General features: G+C 39.8%; 1 protein-coding gene across 3 annotated transcripts in view; it reads right to left on the bottom strand.

Moving 5' to 3' along the window:
* cdin1 (CDAN1 interacting nuclease 1) overlaps positions 1 to 18,279 on the bottom strand; it is a 66,648-nt gene that overhangs the window by 5,465 nt on the left and 42,904 nt on the right. The gene's annotated exons all lie outside the window — the stretch shown is intronic.

The raw sequence follows: 18,279 nt of genomic DNA, 5'->3' as shown, positions 1-18,279 counted from the left end.
ATGAACGTACGTATTTTCCCCCCTAAATTTTCGAAGTACAATCTTGATGGTTACATCTGTGCACCTTCATCTCCATACAGTTTGTACATGTGGGGTGTCTTTTTTCATTCTCAAATTTTTGACCCTGCGAAGATCCACGTTGGCTCATGCCGCCAATAAAATAACGTGAAGGTCAAATGTGATCTTTCCCTTTTTAAAACGGTTAAAACAAAATAAATAAAAACCATGGATTCTTTTCCTTCCACTTCGTTTACTTTAACTTTATTTCCATCACATAAAATCCCAATACAATGCAGTGAAGTCCGTGGCAGTAATGTGACAAAATGTGAAAAAGTTCAAGGCGCAGGAATACTTTTTTTTTCCAAGACATACATAGATCATACATACTCTTTAAACATTACTGCAATGCATAAAAACATGTTGGCGTTCGACTCTGAGCACTTCACCTCCCTTGTGCAATACCAGATTGCGGGGGCTGACAGAGCTCCAGTCCCAGATACTCCATCCTCAGACAGTTAACAATGCTGTGGAGCCTCTGGAGACCCGGAGAGGAAGCCAGCCAAGGGGCCATGGAGAGCAGTGGAAGTTCAGTTCCAAGGTAAAGTACATAAAACCTTGGACATGTGATCAATCATTCCACGGTGAAATTTTACTTCAACACATGAAATTTTTTTTTTTTTTTAACTTTGATAGTGATTTTGGGAACTTTGTTTCTTGTACGGTTATGTGATATTATTGTAAATATCTTAATGGCTGCCTGTAAAAAGAAGAAGAAGAAGAAAAAAAAAAACAAGATTCTGAAAATGTAAAATTTTATTTTTCGCTCTGACGTGTGGAGTACCGTGTGCTGCGCTGTGTTGACTGGGCCTTGAGGCGGTGCATGTTTTACATACAGCACTTCTGCGGAGACAGACATGTACAAGAAAATATGCGACTATACACACACCCCTCCCTCCGCATTGGCCCTTGCAGCAGTACATGCTTCTGCACTCTATCCCTGCACCCTACGCTTTACAGTGTGTGATTTACAGTGCTGTATCTAGGAGCAAACAGCCCTGCAGAAAGCCTGCAGATGCACACTCCAAGTTCACCACAATGTCACACACACACGCACACACACACACACATAGCTCAGCCTCTCAGCACTGCACAAAGCTTAAAGCCCCAAAATTCCCATCATTTCCATGGTCCGCTGCTGCACACAGACACCGATTCTTAATATGGAAATGTTATGGAGACACAATGTAAACATTTACATTAAGGCGATGACTTCTTTTCATTCGGCCGCCATGCTGCAAGGATTTCCTGTGCTCTGGACGGGGAGGCGAGGCAGAGCAGAGGAGAAAAGGGCGACTGCTCTCAACTGAGCGGAGAGGGGCAAACCCTCTGAAAAGGTTAAAACTGTACATCAACAGATAAGGCGGCGGTGCACGATACATCATGTCCTGGGTCTGTCAGGGGAGGCCAAGTACAAATTGAAACTAGCAAAATTATAAACACAGGGGAGCCATGCCACCAAGGCCTTTCCATACCGTAAAGAAAATAAATGGAGTCTGAAACCTGCTCAGCATTAATACAAGTCAATACTATGGGGACCTTGAGGCAAAAATCTTACACATGGAAAAAACAAAAAACAACAACAGAGTGGGAGGGTCAGACGGGAAAGATGACAGGAACCTGACAACTACAGCGGAGAGGATTCAAAACAGCATCCATGAGTTGGAAAAAGCAGCTAGAAATGTACACAATAATGCTACTGCAAGAGGATACAGCCTCTTTGAAGGTCCAACACCAGTGCAAGTAAAAAAACAATAAAAATAAATAAAGTTCAGTTTAAATTTGTAGGCAAATGATGGGTCTATTATGTAAGCTAACTTTCCTTAACCTGGCACGTGCTCATTACACGCGACCTCTAAGCGAGACGGACCATCTTCCAATAAACACCCGGCTACGTAAGGAGATGGGGAAATTGTTTGTGAAATGCAGCTAATTTCAGCCAGAAAGCCACTTGACAAGCCTGGGCGTGGATCGCTGCTGCCAGCCGAGCTTTCCGCAGTGTTAATGAGCGGCTGGTGGTCACATTTTAAGCAGGTGCCAAGCAGCTTACAGTAGCGGCTTAATGAGAGCACACTGGAACAAAAACTCTTGAATGGTGAGGAGGCAGGCGTTATTAGTGCCAGTGCACACATGCAGCACGCAGCGAAGCAAAGCATCAGACAGAGCCAACCTCTCAGACGACCTCTGAATCTTAAACGCGCACGGCACAAATGAAATAGTTGGCGTAGAGGGGTGAGTTAAAACTGCAATACTTTAAATAACGAGTGGAGAGTGTTTTATATAATTTGAGCCATGTGTTAAACCAAAAAGCAGGACAAACACATGTGTGGCAAACGTTATAGTATTTGAGTGTTGTCCCAATTTTGAGGTTTCAATTTCTATAAACAATGGATCTCAAAAGTGTGCACTTTTGTCAGATTACTGGGTTTTTGTGATATGAACAATTTGATCATGATAAATCAATTCATGCTCCACCCACCTTCTCTATACAATGCAACAGAAAAATGTGAATAAAAATGATTAAAAAAAAAAATAACCCTAATAATCCTATTTGAATAAGGTTACACACCATTAGAGAAATACTCTTCTTCATCTTTGGATCAAATTATACATCATCTTTTCGCCATAACATAAATTGAATTTGAAAAATGGTCCAGTTGTCTCAGAAGGAGGTTTTAAGAGTCAGCCTAACATTTGACTATAATTTATTTTAAAAACTACATCTGTTTAATTTTGGTAATAAGCCATGTCTGGTCAGGCAGCTATTAAAACTAGCACACTAAGCGCAAAAATACTGGAAAGCTTGTATTTATAGGAGTAACAAAACCACATTTTAGAATATATGCACTATAGGAGATTACAAACAATTATATTAACTAATTATCCATCAAAGCACAAGACCTAAACTTATGTAAGAGAAGACGAACGATCTTTTCCAAGTGGACCCATGACAACTGCACTGCTTTTAACTCCAAACCTGTTTGGTGCTCAGAGACCAAAACTTCAAACATACAAAGTGGCAAATGAGCAAAGAAACTAACCACAAGCCGGAAAACCTACTTGTTGCCTAGGTATCATAACTTGCATCTTGCTTGTGTGACAACACATAACTCCCTTAGCACTTATTTTGAACTGCCTACATTTTACAGTTCTGAATGTGCTGCTTACCAGTGCTGGTCATTTTGCCCCTTTGTTATTTTAAACCTTCTGGATGTTTCATAGCGAACCTTTTGGGTGCAAAATGGAGACGTCTCTTAGGGGACTGTTTGTGCCAACTTTGACAATGAACTACTGACAGTATTTACCAAAAATTAAACGGATAAATAGCAAAAATGTAAGTAGATTGGAATGAAATGGTTTGCTACAGATATGAAATGAAAGAAGTTGGAAGCAAGGCACGAGTGGAAAATGAGGGTACAAGTTAGAAATGCGCAAATGGACATAAAAGGCCCTAATATTAAATTAAAGGTAATGTTGACACTTGATTTGAAACAATATTAGAAGTAACTACTTCAACATGCTGAATTTTGTGAGGGGAAAAGAATAAAATGGGCAACAAATTCTAAAACAGATTTCAGGAAATAATTTATTGGTGAAATCGAGATGAATTTAAATGCAACTGTAAAACACTCCCACCCCTTCCAGCACACTACACAGAGTCACTTTAAACAAACACCCCAGAAATGATTTAGACAGTACAGACCTCCACCTGGGGCTGAACTCTGCGTCTCTGAGGTCTCTCCATAAAGACCTCTTTGTTTCCAGCCTCCATACATCAGGCCACAAGATACAGCCTCTGAAGTGCTACTAAATATTAGTCCTCTATATTATTTTAATTTCTTTCTTTGTATTTATTTTGTTTTGCTGGGAAAAAAAAAAAAAAAAAAAAAAATCTGAAACTTTTGAAACGGACAGCACTGAAAGCGATCGGGTGGAAAAACAGCGGGTGAAAACAAGCCTGTCTTGAAAATGAGACAATTGTGTACATAGAAAAAGACAAAAGCAAATGTGTCTTGGTGACAAATGCCCTGCTCTTTACAGGTCACCCACTGGGAGTGCATTTCCAGGGCTGGATAATGGTTGTATGATATATTAGTTTGTGTGAAATTTCAGAATATGTCGGTGATCCGGGGCTTGTATGCCAGGTGATTCGTCCCCTGCAGCTAATCGTTGTAAATCCCAACGCATTGTGTATTTTAATGGCCTTACAGTAGCTGTTTGTAACAACTCAGCCTGCTGGACAACGATGACACCCCTGATAAGTAAAGCTTTTGTGCACAAATCGGGTATTTAAAGGCTGACTTTGCCCAGAGGGGCACCCAGGCACGGGGAGGTAAATAATCCCTTGCTGCAAACTATACAACCTACTCACCATAAATAACAGGAATTGAACAGCAGAGTTCACCTCCCACAGTCAAGGTATTAACATGACTCCAGCTAAGAATAGAAGCCTCCTTTCTTCTCCGCACTCCCTGCTTATTCTTTGTGAACAAGTTCAGCGCAGATCACGTATGCCGGAAAACAAACAAAGCAGACTGGCAGTCCTCACCTGTATGTTGCAATCACCAAGACCTGTGCATGATCCATAATCAGGTAGAAAAGAGGGCAGGACATGGCTGACACTTAGAAAGCAGACCATAATACGGTACATGTGCTTTAGGGGTAGACTGCTCAGAGATTCTCACAATATGTAAGCTTGAATGAAATCTCTCAGCTTCGTACTGCTGGTGAAATAACATTGTTGCAGTTAAAAGGCTAACTGGTAAAAAGTATTTCTTATTAATTAGCGCTTTAAACATGGACTTAAAAAGATAGAACAAAGACCAGTTATATTTAGGCGCGCAACATACCTTTTTTCCCGTTTTTCTATCTGCTTTAAGACAGTAGAAGACAGGTTCCAACACATTTTCTAAGACAAAATATAATACTTTACCAAGTTCAATTCTCAGTATTCTCTGTCAGTTTTCAAGAGGAGGTTTTAGGTATAAAACCTCCAAAAAACTACAGACCATGAAGATGGATGAAATGATTAGTGCATGAATGAGTGCATGAATGGATGAATATAGCTGGACCACAAACTGACAGTCAGGAACGAATAAAGAGGTGGAAAAACAAACTTATGAATTCACAGATCCATCTATTTGATGAACAGACTGAAAGATAGATGGATTACTTGATGCATGAAAACACAGATAAAGACATTGGAAGGATGGACAAACGGACTTTGAGAACAACAGAGTAACAAATGGCTTGATGGATGAGAAGTAGGATGGTCAGAGTAACTCAGGCAAAACATTTTAAATCAAATTACATACAATCCTGAAAAACTGCAGAAATCCTGAATTCTTAATGGTTCTGAAAGTCTAACATTAAAATGTGTGGTTGTGCGTTGTTTGGAGAAGTTGGTAATATTTTACACTACTAAATGGGAATAACAGGAGATTATATGATCATTTGACCCCTGTCAGATTAGTACAAACCTGTCCTGCTGCTGGTGAAGAAAGCAGCTTTATTTTTGCAGCAAAGCATTAAAGTATCCTCCAGTATTTGAATGCAAGACAGATTTTGGAATAAAAAAAATAAATAAAAAAAAAAATAAAAAAACTTGCTACTTTCAAAATAAGCAATAAAACATGATCAAACTGTGTGTGGGTGTGTTCATCTTCACTTTAAAATTATTTCATAGGATACTGATAAATTCAGGGTCAATTAAGGAACTCAACATTTCTATTGTAAAGCTTTTTTTTTTTAAAAGTTGATGAGCGTAAATGTTACATGAAATTACAGTGGTTTACAGATATATCAGTCTGTTGTTTAATGTGGATTCTTAGGTCAACAGACCTTCTTAATACACATTTCGCCAACTAATTTATATAGTCTCTGCTTAATTATTTAGCATAGTATCCATGCAAATGTGATAATAACCGTTACCTAATGTGTGTCTTCTCCAATGACCACTCGGCACTATCAAAGATTTTATCTCCCGCAATCAGTATCACTTTCTCTGACCTCACTCCCCCCAAACGCTCCAATCACCTCAACCACCTTCTCAAATTAACCAAAAGCTTATCGCCTTACTCACACACCCTCACACAATCTGACAGCTGACTGATTGCTTCAGTTATACATGATTAAGTAACAGAGTTCATAAACATAATGACAGACTTTATGTTGAAAGTATAAAAGTGAGATGGAAAAACCCCGGGTCAGGTCTCCGTTTGGACTGTAAAAGGACCGCAAATATTGCTGCCATGCTTTCTAAACATCCTCCAGTCACAGGGAGGAGCTCCGATCAGTGTTTTGAGCTCGTTAAGTCTCTTAACTGAGCATGTCGCCTAACACATTAGCAGTGTGTATCCGAGGGACAAGTGTTTTCTGTGTGTGTAATGTGGCCTGGTCCCTTCTCAGATCTACTGCGTCATGGTGAAATGTATTCTGACACTCTCTGGTCTGTCATGGAAATGGAGAAACGCAAACAGGGTGGGATCTTGGTTTGGGCTTTGGCAGGCGTTCAAAAGTTGGACCAAAAGGGAAAGAAGGCATAACGCATATCCAAATTCTCAGAAGAGCATATGTAAAAAAAAAAAAAAAAAAGAAAAAAAAAAGTTTGTTTGAAAGTTAATGTACAACATATTGTTCATAAAATGCATTCTTGGACTATTTGGAAACAATACACAGTTTACACCTCACATTACAACCAAAATATTCAATCTCATATTACAGTTTGACACGAGGCAATGCACAGTGGTAACGTGGAAGAAAAATTAGCCACGTTTTCTGAACTTTTTAACCAATAAAAATCTGAAACGTGAAGCAAACATTATATGTATATTTAATTTTCCCTCAAGGAAAAAATAAATAACATTACAATTTGTACATTTTATAAAAGGTATACTTCAGCAATGGATGTCAATTTACAATGTCATTAATATACGGATGTTGTAAGCCATGTAACTTCTAGCAGAGGTCAACATTCATACAGTCATTACACACCTGATCTCGTGATACTGACTCTCCGTCCTCAGTACAGAACCTGTAAATCTTGACAATGGCTTGATCTCTTCAGCTACAAAACACTTAGTGGGTATTCATTAAGAGTAGATGGCAATATTAATTAAAATAACTTACACCCAGAAGTCCTTAATTATATTACAAAGAAAAAGTAAAACCAAGAATATAGAGCTTAGGCTGCTTTCAGTGTTTTTAGATTCAAAGTCAAACATAGTCCACGGCAGTAATGTAAATCTTTGCCCAGGGAGTCCTTCTGGCCTTTGATGGAGCCACATGTCTGAGTACTCTACTTTGAGACGGGAAGCTCCCCACGCTAGTGGGTGAGCCAGCTAAGGGGTGGGGGGTTAGAGGCAGCCCTGACAGAGGACCGCATCGTCAGGGGGATACATGCTCCTTTAACCTGTTATTGTGAACTCCCAGCAGCCCTAGCCGATAATTGCCACCTGTCTCTTGGGGAAACACAGTCAAAGGAAAGCAGAGGGACGGCCATTTTGTGTCTGCCGCTGCTCCTCGCCCCTGCACGGTCCCCGGGCCTAATCCTGCCCTTAACCCTAGCTGCTAATGTGTTTTCAATTTAGGATGTTCCCCCACTGCTACAGGCATGGCCCTAATCAACAACAGTTTGTACTGTAACCTTATCTGGCCTCGCTAGGGCAGCGTCAGCCTGACCGGGCGCCTGCAAATCTGATGCGTCCAGCAGAGTAAAGTGTTTATATGTATGGATATCATGTTTATACGTGAGGTCATAGGATGTGGACCTTCCACACGCATGCAAGGCACAGATGCAGCGCCACTGATCGAAATTTGGACCAAGTCACAAATGGAGCGGGAAGTTACTTTGTGAAAGAAATGCCCACATTTTGTGATTAATAATTCAAAAAACGGTAGAAATACTATTTTATTATCTCTCGGGGAAATTCAAGTGGACCAGCAGTGCAGTGACAGGCAAAGGGAGAATGACGACATAAACAAAAGTTAAATTTTTTATATATAAATAAAAATAATAAAAATAAGAAACAAGAGACGGTAAAGGTCCCACTTGAGACAGAAATAAAATTCCTGATATGAACAGCTTAGAAATAATCATTTCAAAATCAATGCAAATTCTTTAATTAACTTATTCCTCCCTTTTTATCCATTGGCTTTAATCTACAATCATCTCAGTGCAGCCAGAATTAAAAGTCACAGTAGGGCAGGTGTGAATGTTGGCTGTGTCGGCCTTCTGACCCCGGCATCCATGAGAACAACTCTGCCCCAAAATTAGAGTCAGGTCTCTAATGTCTCCCAGAGAGAGAGAGAGAGAGAGAGAGAAAGAAAAAAAAAGAAAAAGAGAGAGGCCTGGCTTTCATCCAAGTCAGCACCTTTGGAAGTGCAGTCGTATTACCACCACTAAATCAACATGTCAGCGCCCGGCCCACTGAACTTCTTCACCCAGACTCAACAGCTTACGGGTATTCTGCACAAATAATGAACTGTTGAGGAAGGCTATCTTTTCGCTAAAACAGACAAGAAACAAAATAAAGAAAATCCTTGTATGTGTGTATGATGCGCTCTCTGTTCTCGTTTCAGTAAATCAGCCAAGACTCACTAGAGGTTTTCCAGCAAAACCCCATTTTGGTCTGCGTGTCCAGGCTGCATCTGTCCGGGTTGAGTTTGGAAGCGAAGGTCCGCAGAAATCTGTGTGCTTACTCGGCAGTCTGTTTACATTCCTAAGGGTAATTTTAGCCCCCTGGGGGAAGCAGAGCAGGAGGGCTAACATGTCGTTGGGGCTTGTCAGTGTTCAAGCAGCCGGCGCAGTGGCGGCACCTAGACATCTTGGTGGTAGGTAAATACACACATACAGACAGACCCCCTGTGGAGAACAAAAAGAAATATTTCATCTTGGGTATTAACCGACTTACGTATCTCTTATTGTTACATAATTGTTAGTATAAAGAAATTTAAGGAGCCAGCCTGAGTGCTTTACTGGATATCAATTGCTCTTTGACAAATGTACGGCAATGAGTGGCCAACAGAAGCAAGAGTCTAGTCCCGCCAAAAGGCCCGCTGCAGGGCACCATTAGCTTTGGACAACATAGGCTAGCCCCAGTGTTTTCACTGAAAATCTGGAGAGCAAATCTAATTTTATTGTCGTTTTTAGAAATCTACTAAGCAAACACGTCAATAGTCTCTCCACAAGAAAAGCAAAGGGCTTTTGTGTGTGTTTGTGCTGGGATTTGTGCTCCTCCCGGAGAAGTCCTTTCCAAGGGCAAGGAAGCAAAATGCCTGTTGTGTTTGGTTTGTTTGTGTGCGAACGCACAGGTAAGAAAGAAGGAGAGGGACAGGGAGATAGGGAAGGAGGGAAGAACGGAGCGACTTGGAGCTTATCGAAACTAATTAGGCAAGGGATCAGGATGGAAGTTAAATACTGAGCTACATGTAATGAAAGAAGCAGAGTGGGGGACATCTAAGGGTCAGACCCACACCAAACAGCGGTCCTCAGGCAATCTGGTATTGATTTTCACTCGTTTGGGGATGAAGGTGGACGGGAGGGAACCATGGAGAGGCAGTGGGGCAGAGTCTAAGGGTCTCGCGAGTTGTCAACTTGACAGTTTAACCCCTTTTGGAGTAGAACAAACAAACAGAAGGATCTCCTGGGCTGACAGCGTTGATCTGTCATTGCGATGACACTGCAAAGCCCCACACAATGCCCACACAGGAGATGCGAGTGGGGAGGGAATAAAAAAGGAGGGGAAAGTGAGCTGATACAAATATGCACAGACACGTTCCTTAAGCCCATGAAGATAGGACTCAGCCTTGGTCATATTTAAATATTCTAGCACTTTGGATTTTACAAAGTGTCGCTTGTATGATCGATGAAAGCAACCTGATTTATAAGACATTCTATGCTGCACTGTTTTATATGGTTTATGCTACTCTGGGATACATATATCTCAGATTTTATTTATGAAATTCCTGTTAATGCAACAAACCTCTTTTCACTTTAAAATTAATACGTTTCAGAGTTTATAAGTAGAACACAAGGCTGTAATCCCAATCTGTGCAGTCGCTCTTTTTTTATTACCTCACAGGAAAGAAAACACAAAAGTATGTGAAATATGTTGCAGTTACAATTTTCTGTGGATAATAATAATAATAATTTCGAGGTACATAATTTATATAACAATGGTGTGACAATGAAGAACCTTTGAAATATGGTTAGATTCTAACTGCTCACAATCTAATAGTTCCTTGTTCTACGTGAAACATAAACCAGACATGGACTGGTTCCCAGGATCATAGTGTACTAAGATTTTAAGTGGCTATGCTAACACTGCCAAAGTTGCTCAGCATTATGTTTTTGCAAGGCATCTCCGATTATTGAGAGAAAGGCTAAGCGTAACAAGAGTTCTCTCCAGCCGCCCTCTCTCCCCACCTGTCGCTATGTACCAACTCCAAATTTGCTGAAACAAGACAACAATCTTTTTCTTGCTTGGAATAAAAAAAAAAGTATTTTCATACTTCTTGACTTCAGACTAAAATTGATGCCTGAACCATATTGGATTTTAAGTAACAACGTTTTATTTATAAAAAAAACATGAACGGAATTGTTTTTTTGTTTTTTTTTTAATTAGCATTTCTCTTTCATATGCTTCGTTAACTAGCTTGAGTAGCTAGTATAGAATGGGAAAATCTTTAATTTGATTACTTGATTAATCGTCAGAATTATGGCTGGGTTACTCAATTACTAAAATAACCCTTTACCACATGTGTTACAGAAATATTTAAAATGAGTTGACAGCTTGTTGCTACATTTCCATCTTTCACTGCTCGGGAAGTAAAGACGTCACAAATAAACACCATTCTAAACTATCTGAGAGACACACAGACGTTGGTGCTCCTCTCTTATCATTCGCTGTGCAACCTGTCACCCTAAGCACCTTCCCTCTCATGTCTATAAACACTTGAAGACCTCTCTCACTCTTCCCTCAAGACTGCCTCATTGTTCTGTCACATTGCCAAAGGGGACTCCATTAGCCTGGCCAACTCTCACTTATACTTAGCACACTGCTACACACACACACACACACACACACACGCACACACACACACACACACACACACACACACACACACACACACACACACGTACACGCGGGCAGACGCACACATGGGATGGTGGATACTTTCCACATTAAATTAGAGTGGCCCCTACCCTCCTTGTTAAGGCCTGGGAATGCTCCATCATCACGGATGCTACGGGGTCCCTCACTTGTCAGAAGTTGTCAGACAGATAGGGAGTCTGGATACACACAGCTGACAGGTAATCTTAATGTCTTCAATTAGCCCAATTATGCCTGTCATAAACAATTCGATAAGTGCTCAACCAACACAAACAGATAAATGCACGCATAAGAGCGCAGAGACGCACAAGCTCACACACGGGGGTCTGCAGGGTATTAATGAGAAGGGTAATGGGTATATCAGTGGACGGTTGACTTGCTTCTTGCATCAAGCAGGGGTGTGTCCCCGTCCCTTGCTCTCAGCTGTGCACTGCTGGCTGCAAGCGGGTCACTTCAAATTGTACCATCTCCTTTCATTAGCACATTGCCGAATGAGAATCTGAAAGGCCGTGACAAAATTCATTTGAGACGAGTGGGAGCAGATTGCCTGAAGCAGGTGCTATGAGGGAGATAAAACAAAAGCAGCACCTTTGTGAAGCTCCATGTGTGGATGCGGGCCTGTGATTTCTCTTTGTGTATTTGAGTGTGAGAGGGCTTTTTTCCCTGGTCTTCAAAATCTGTTCCCCTCATTGCTACGGTAAATGGATAACGACAGAAGAATACCCTAAAAAAACACAACCTAGGGAAAAGAGGAGAATCGGCCATGTGTGCACATGGCGTCTTCAGAAAGATGTGGTTTTATCTAAATATTACTTCACTAGGAAATAAATCATTCCAACACCTGTATGTGTAAGACATATCACTGTTAACCATGTTTAATTATGGCCTGCCTTTTTTATAATGTCTTATTAAGTGAAGAATTAGCAAGTTGACAACAGTGACCTTACCAAGAAGTGCATGTATCGTTTCACCCCTCAAATTAATGAAAAGAGGCATTTCTGACAACTACTGGTTGTCTGATAACCTTCTGTATTCTTCGTAAAGTCTGCGTTATGCGGTTGAATAAAAGAAACTGCTTCTGTCTTGTTAAAGAAGTACTATTATTTATTTATTTATTTATTTTTTTACAAAAACACTCTTGAAGTCTCCAAAAAAATAATCATAGTTCTAAAAGGTGAGCTCGGTGCTAAAACTGTGCACATGAAAACAACACAACTGCAATCAGGCATGGTGGAAGGAGCATCACGCTTTGTTGTGATGTCCTAAGGTCATAGTTCCATCAGCTGAAACTAAGACCTTATGGAAGAGGGATGCTACAAATATGAATCACTGTGAACATAAATCTATCAGGTTTATGCTAAAAAGCAGAGAAACTTCATGGTTCAGCAAAACATGACCCAAAGCAAACGCTTCAATAATCAATAAACAGATGGCTTTAGCAGAATATTTAACATCTGGAATAGCTCCAGAAAACCAGACATGAATCCAAAGAGCACGTTAATAAAATCACTTTTTCCCCCTAAAATATTTCAAGTTGGTTTTCAGGTAGGTTGCAAAGGTTACAGGTCACCTTAAAACAGTTCTGAATTGATATTTGTTTCTCTATAAAGGACAGAAATTTTACAATAAATGTGTCGACTGCAAGTTCACGAAAAATGTATTTCAACATCCATTTCTATTTACAAGCCAGTTTATTACCAACTGTTGTTATCAATATTTGAACAAGACATTTCTAATCAACAAAGACTTGTTCTCGAGTAAAAAGGGGCTTTCAACACTGCTTTATTCTTGGGGTGTTAGAAGGCTAAAAATAAAAGGTACAACATGCGCCACTTCAAAGAAGTAAAAGTAGGACAAGCAAGGAAACTATACTCAAAGATTTTGATGGATCTGACTACTTCTGACTCTCACCCAAAGTGATGACTAAAAAAACCATTGGTAGTGGGGTGGGGGGATGGGGGGGAGGAGAGGAAGAAAGAGGGCCAGGAAGCAAAAAGCCGTCACAGGGAAGTTGTAATAGGAAATTGCTTTTGGCAACTATTTGTTCAAGCACCAGATTTTTTTCGTCTTTATGCCAACCCAGTGAGCCCCCATTGGAAAACAGGGCAGGTCCCCCTAATGAGTAATCTATTTCAAAGAAGTCGTGTCTGGGCATGACAGTTTACTGAGAGGCTTGAAGAACTGGTAATTACCAGTGTTACGGGGCAATTAATGCATATTACACTGCGGCACTCATGGCGGTGACTGTCAGCTCCCCAATAAAAATGAGCACTCTTCAGCTAAAGGGTGACATTAATTGGGCCCTTAATGACTATGCAGAGGAACCAAGCCAAATAGGAACAAAACAGGGGACTCACTCTGACACTAGCAGAGGGCTGGAAATTGGACTAAAAATGAGATTAATTGCTGTTTAGAAAAAAAAAAAAAGATGGGAAAAGGTGGCGAGGGGAAGGGGGAGAGAGAGGTTGAAATTATAGGGTACAGAAAGCAAGAACTGTTCATACAGATGACAATTCAATTAATTATTTTACACTGCATTTTCTTTACCTTAGGAAGTGTCGACAGGACTCTGACCCAGTTTGGGGTTTTGATATGTAGCTCATTGCATTCCAGCTGCACAGATGCACATTCTAAAGCCACAACACAAAGTCAGACGGTGGCATGTTCAATATGATAACATGTCAAAAGGTAGTAAAGGAGGATTGAATAGATGCAGTGCTTTACATAAATATTCAAACCTTTTTAAAATATTCTTACACATAAAAATATAATGGGAAGATGAGGGGTGTTGTTACTGGAAATTAAAAATATAGACTAGACTCAGAGGCTGCAAAGGACTTGAGACTTGGGCGGAGCTTCAGCTTCCAGCAGGATGACTCTGTACATAGAGTCACAGCCACAATGGTATCGTTCAGATCAATAGTTCTTTATGTGTTAGAATGGTCCAGGTGGAGTCCACAACTAAATTTGACTAAATTTGTTAATGGGTTTGAAAATTAATGTTCACAGACTTTTTCCAACCAAACTGAATAACAAAAAGTTCAGTACGAACATGTGGAAAGTTGGAGGACACAGTACAAACATTGCAGTTGTAATGCCAACAAAATGTGGTCCTACAAAATATTTACAGAGTATTGGGTGAATGGAAATGCATGCCGCAATTTCAGCACAAGAGAAAAGAGAAAAAAAAAAAAAATCCAAAAACACATCTGTTCCTTCCACTTTATTACTTCGTGTTGGTCTATCACATAAAAACTCAGTAAAGTACACTGAAATTGGAAAGATCAAGGGGTATGAATAATTCTGCAAGGCACTAAACATGTACACAAATAAGTATATCTAAAGGAATGATTAATGGAAGATGGATTTCCTGTAATAGTCGTGAAAATTTGTGTTAAAATCTAGCATTTTCGGTTTTCACAGTTCTCTTCGAATGCCTTTGGTATTTAGTGCATATTTCCATTAAAAGAGCCCATAAAGAATTAAGCAGAACTTTCATTACAACAGTGCAGACTTTCCACCCCCAGCAATGTTTGTTTGGAAAAAGATCAAGGATGTAGCAGAAGCATAAGTAACTCTGATTAATGTTGCTAAAGCTAGGCACGTACCTGAATATGCAAGGCCCAAACGCTGAAAAAAAAAAAATCAGCATGCAAAACATGCCGTCATTTGCATACATTTTTGATTCTGGATTTCCTTGCTATTTAAATATGCAGTTAGAAATAGTCCAGCACTGCCTCTTGCGCTGTCACGCTGCACACTCACACTGTCATTGGTCCTGATAGAACTACTCGTCTTCAAAGGGAGCTTTGCAGTGGAGAAGCAAATATTTGAATTGCAAAAACACATCATTTTCCGAAGGGGGGTGGGCGAGGGATTCAAGACAACTTTTTAGAGGTGAAATACGCTCCCAACCCCCAGCAAGCTAACCTACTGTGCACAGCACAAAAAAAAAGAAAAAGTCAACATATTCATCGCTTTAGCGCTCTCCTCGCTAATTTACCATATCCAAATTTGTGTAATGGGATATGACATATTTTAGAGGGGATTGCAGGGGGAGAAAAAAACTTTAATTTGAGGAGAGAACCATAAAATGTTTAAGCTGCTCCCGTATTTAACTGAAATCCACCGTATAAATCCAGGTTCTCAGACACCCTGACACGGGTTTGATTATAGACTGAAGTGTAATTAGCTGCTTAAGTTGTCCTCTGCAAGGTTGGCGTGAACCTTACTACCATCCTCACCAGATCTTTCAGCGTACAGAGACCTTTAGTTTCTTACAGGGGTATCTGTCTCATCCAGATGCAGCACAGCAGGTTTCCGGGCTAGTTTACATGCATGCACTGCAGGAACAAATCTGACAGTTTGTAAATTATGCAAAAACTAAGTGAAAGAAACAAAAAAAAAAAAAACTTTTTCCTAAGTTATTTAATTTATGGCATATCTCAAAGTATGAGTGATGCCATTCAGTGTCAGAATACATTGCATCACTTTGCCGTGAAGGTACGGCAACTGTTCTTACAAAGATCATAAAACTAAATATCACTGTTTAGATCCCTGACAAAAACGTGAGAAACATTCAACACTGCCTATTCGAATGTGCAGATATGTCAATTTTGTATCGTGATAACTTGGGGCAAATTTATCAGTTATGTGAATCATCATGGTTTTGTTCAAATTAAAGGAAAACAGGGCAAAAAGTTCTTTCGGCATGCATACGGAATCAAACTTTTTGTAATTGTTGCAGTATGAAATGTAAGATGTTGTTCTATGATTAAATGCTAAGAAAGTAAATCAAAATCCATCGACTGAATTCAGAAGAAGAGCTTTAATTAGGACTGGGAAGGTAACGCATTCATTTTGAATGAATAATTACATGGATTTTTAAGAAACAGCTAAAACCATCCAGACAGACCATGGCTTAATATGTTTCTTGCTTTCATCGTTCTGTCTTTGTGAAGCACTTTGTGATCATTTATGCAATTATATTAACTGCATTAAAAATTTTAATGCATTTTTTTAAAAACACATACAAGGGTTCTGCCTGGAACATTTATAGATATTCTTCCCTGGTATGCCCCTAAATCAGACGCACAAGCGACATCCACAAACAATAGTGATAGACAATAAAGCTGGTTCTCCTGATTCACTGGGAATTAATTTATGATAAAAACAAACAAAAAAGAAAACACACACACACACACACAAAAAAACATCCGATACTGGAAAAGACTATTGTTGTGTGGAAATTGTGCAAAAAGAGAGCAAGAGCAGACATCCACCAATGCTGATGTCAGTGTCCTCAGTTCACATCTCTGAGGACGTTTTTTATTGTCTTTTTCAAAGTAGTTACAAGCACGATCAGAGGTTCCAGGAACTTCTTAAAACTAAATAGGTATAATAACACTTTGCACTAATCTGTTGGTTGAATAATCTAAATAACAGATTAGCGGAAAACATCTCTCTTGCCAAGCTCACGTCTATTTAATCATTTAACAGCAAAATAGGGGTTTAGAACTGAAAATGCTGCTCAGAAGTTACATACATGGTTTCCGATTAAATTGCAATTAATTATTACAGATCCTGCAATTAAGCATTAGAACTTTTAATCAAATCCCACCACAAATTTTAACTGTTGCACTTGTAAAGACATGGTAAGCACTAAACAGGGCTGTTCACAGCCCAATCCTTCCAAGAGCCCAACCCTCTGGTGGCCATCTCCTGCAGCACCAGGTCTCCATGCAGACAACCTGGAGACAGGCCTGAGCAGAAATCAAACCTGAATGATGGATAGCTTTACCACACAATGACCTCTGTCACTAGGCTTTTGCCCTAAATCAATGTTGCCGATAAGAGCCCTGCCCCAATGCTTACCTTGATACAAACCTTATCTTTGGCAGGAGGAAGTATGAGTAATAACTAAAGACAAGCAACAAAACCACTAACCCTACCTTGTCAAACATAATTTACAACCTATATCCTTTCTGCTCCCCCCTCTGCAGCAGTTAAACAGTAATTATGAGAATTGGAGCAGTGAGTTTGGAAGATTAACCTGTAGGCAGAACTGTTCAAGTATCTGGGCTGCAAATGAGGCACATTTTTATAAGAAGACAGCCAAAAGACTGATGAACCCCCGTCTAGAGTTGCCAGCATGCACAAATTAATTTGCAAAGTTATGAGTAAGACTAAGGGTAAAGATTGAGGTTTAAAGGAGAACTGACAAGAAAAAGAGGTAAAGACTTTATGAGAATTACTGCACTGAGACCTTTCAGTAGTTTTTCATTTGACTGCACATGACAATTTGTGTGTATGCGTGTGTGTGTGTGTGCGCGCGCACGCGCAGAGTAGCGCAAGAGCAAGACTTCCAGGCAGGCAGAACAGAGAGGGAGACCAAACATGACATCAAACGTTGCAATTACCTGACCCCCCTCTCTCTCTTTCTGAGTCTAACTAAAAATAAAACCCCAGCCTTTAAAACTCTGATTAAAATATGTTTGCGTTCTCATTCAAAATGACATTTGACAAGGTTAGTAATATTTCAACTTACTGCAAAAATATTTCTCTAGACATAATCCTTTTTTCCATCACTTTGTAGGGGAGCAGGTAACCTCAGAGTGCGTTTCCCATGAACTCAGAGCTTCACTTTAAAAACAAAATGACCAGGAGTGAAAAAAAATAAGAGGGAGTAGCTCTAGAATTCACTCGTGTGTTTTGTTTCAGCCACAGAGGTGAAGCTAATGGTTTTTGATCCCTATTCAGGGCATTTATCTCCTCCTCTAATTTAAACCAGAACACATTCCAAAACAAAGAGTGTTTTTTTTTTTCTAACTTCCATCAATAAGTATGGAGTCTAAGGGGGGCGTGAATTGTTGTCAGATCTGTGAACAACAGAGATGCACCGATCAGTCTGCACCTCACAGACACACATTTCCAGTTTTCTTGGAGGTCTCACCTGCAGACCCAGATTTTGAGCAAATTTTGAGGGTCTGAATTGAGTTAAGATGGATAATCTCCATTTATCACAGTATATCTCATTAGGGGATGCTTCCATAAATATTTGGAATTCTCAAGTTGTAATTCCTTTAATGAATAAAAAATTAAACTCGTC

The sequence above is a fragment of the Poecilia mexicana genome, unplaced genomic scaffold, assembly GCF_051168715.1.
Source record: "Poecilia mexicana isolate PSO_F unplaced genomic scaffold, ASM5116871v1 scaffold_22, whole genome shotgun sequence".
NCBI classification, from domain to species: Eukaryota; Metazoa; Chordata; class Actinopteri; order Cyprinodontiformes; family Poeciliidae; genus Poecilia; species Poecilia mexicana.
This window is presented reverse-complemented; position numbering and strand designations above follow the sequence as displayed.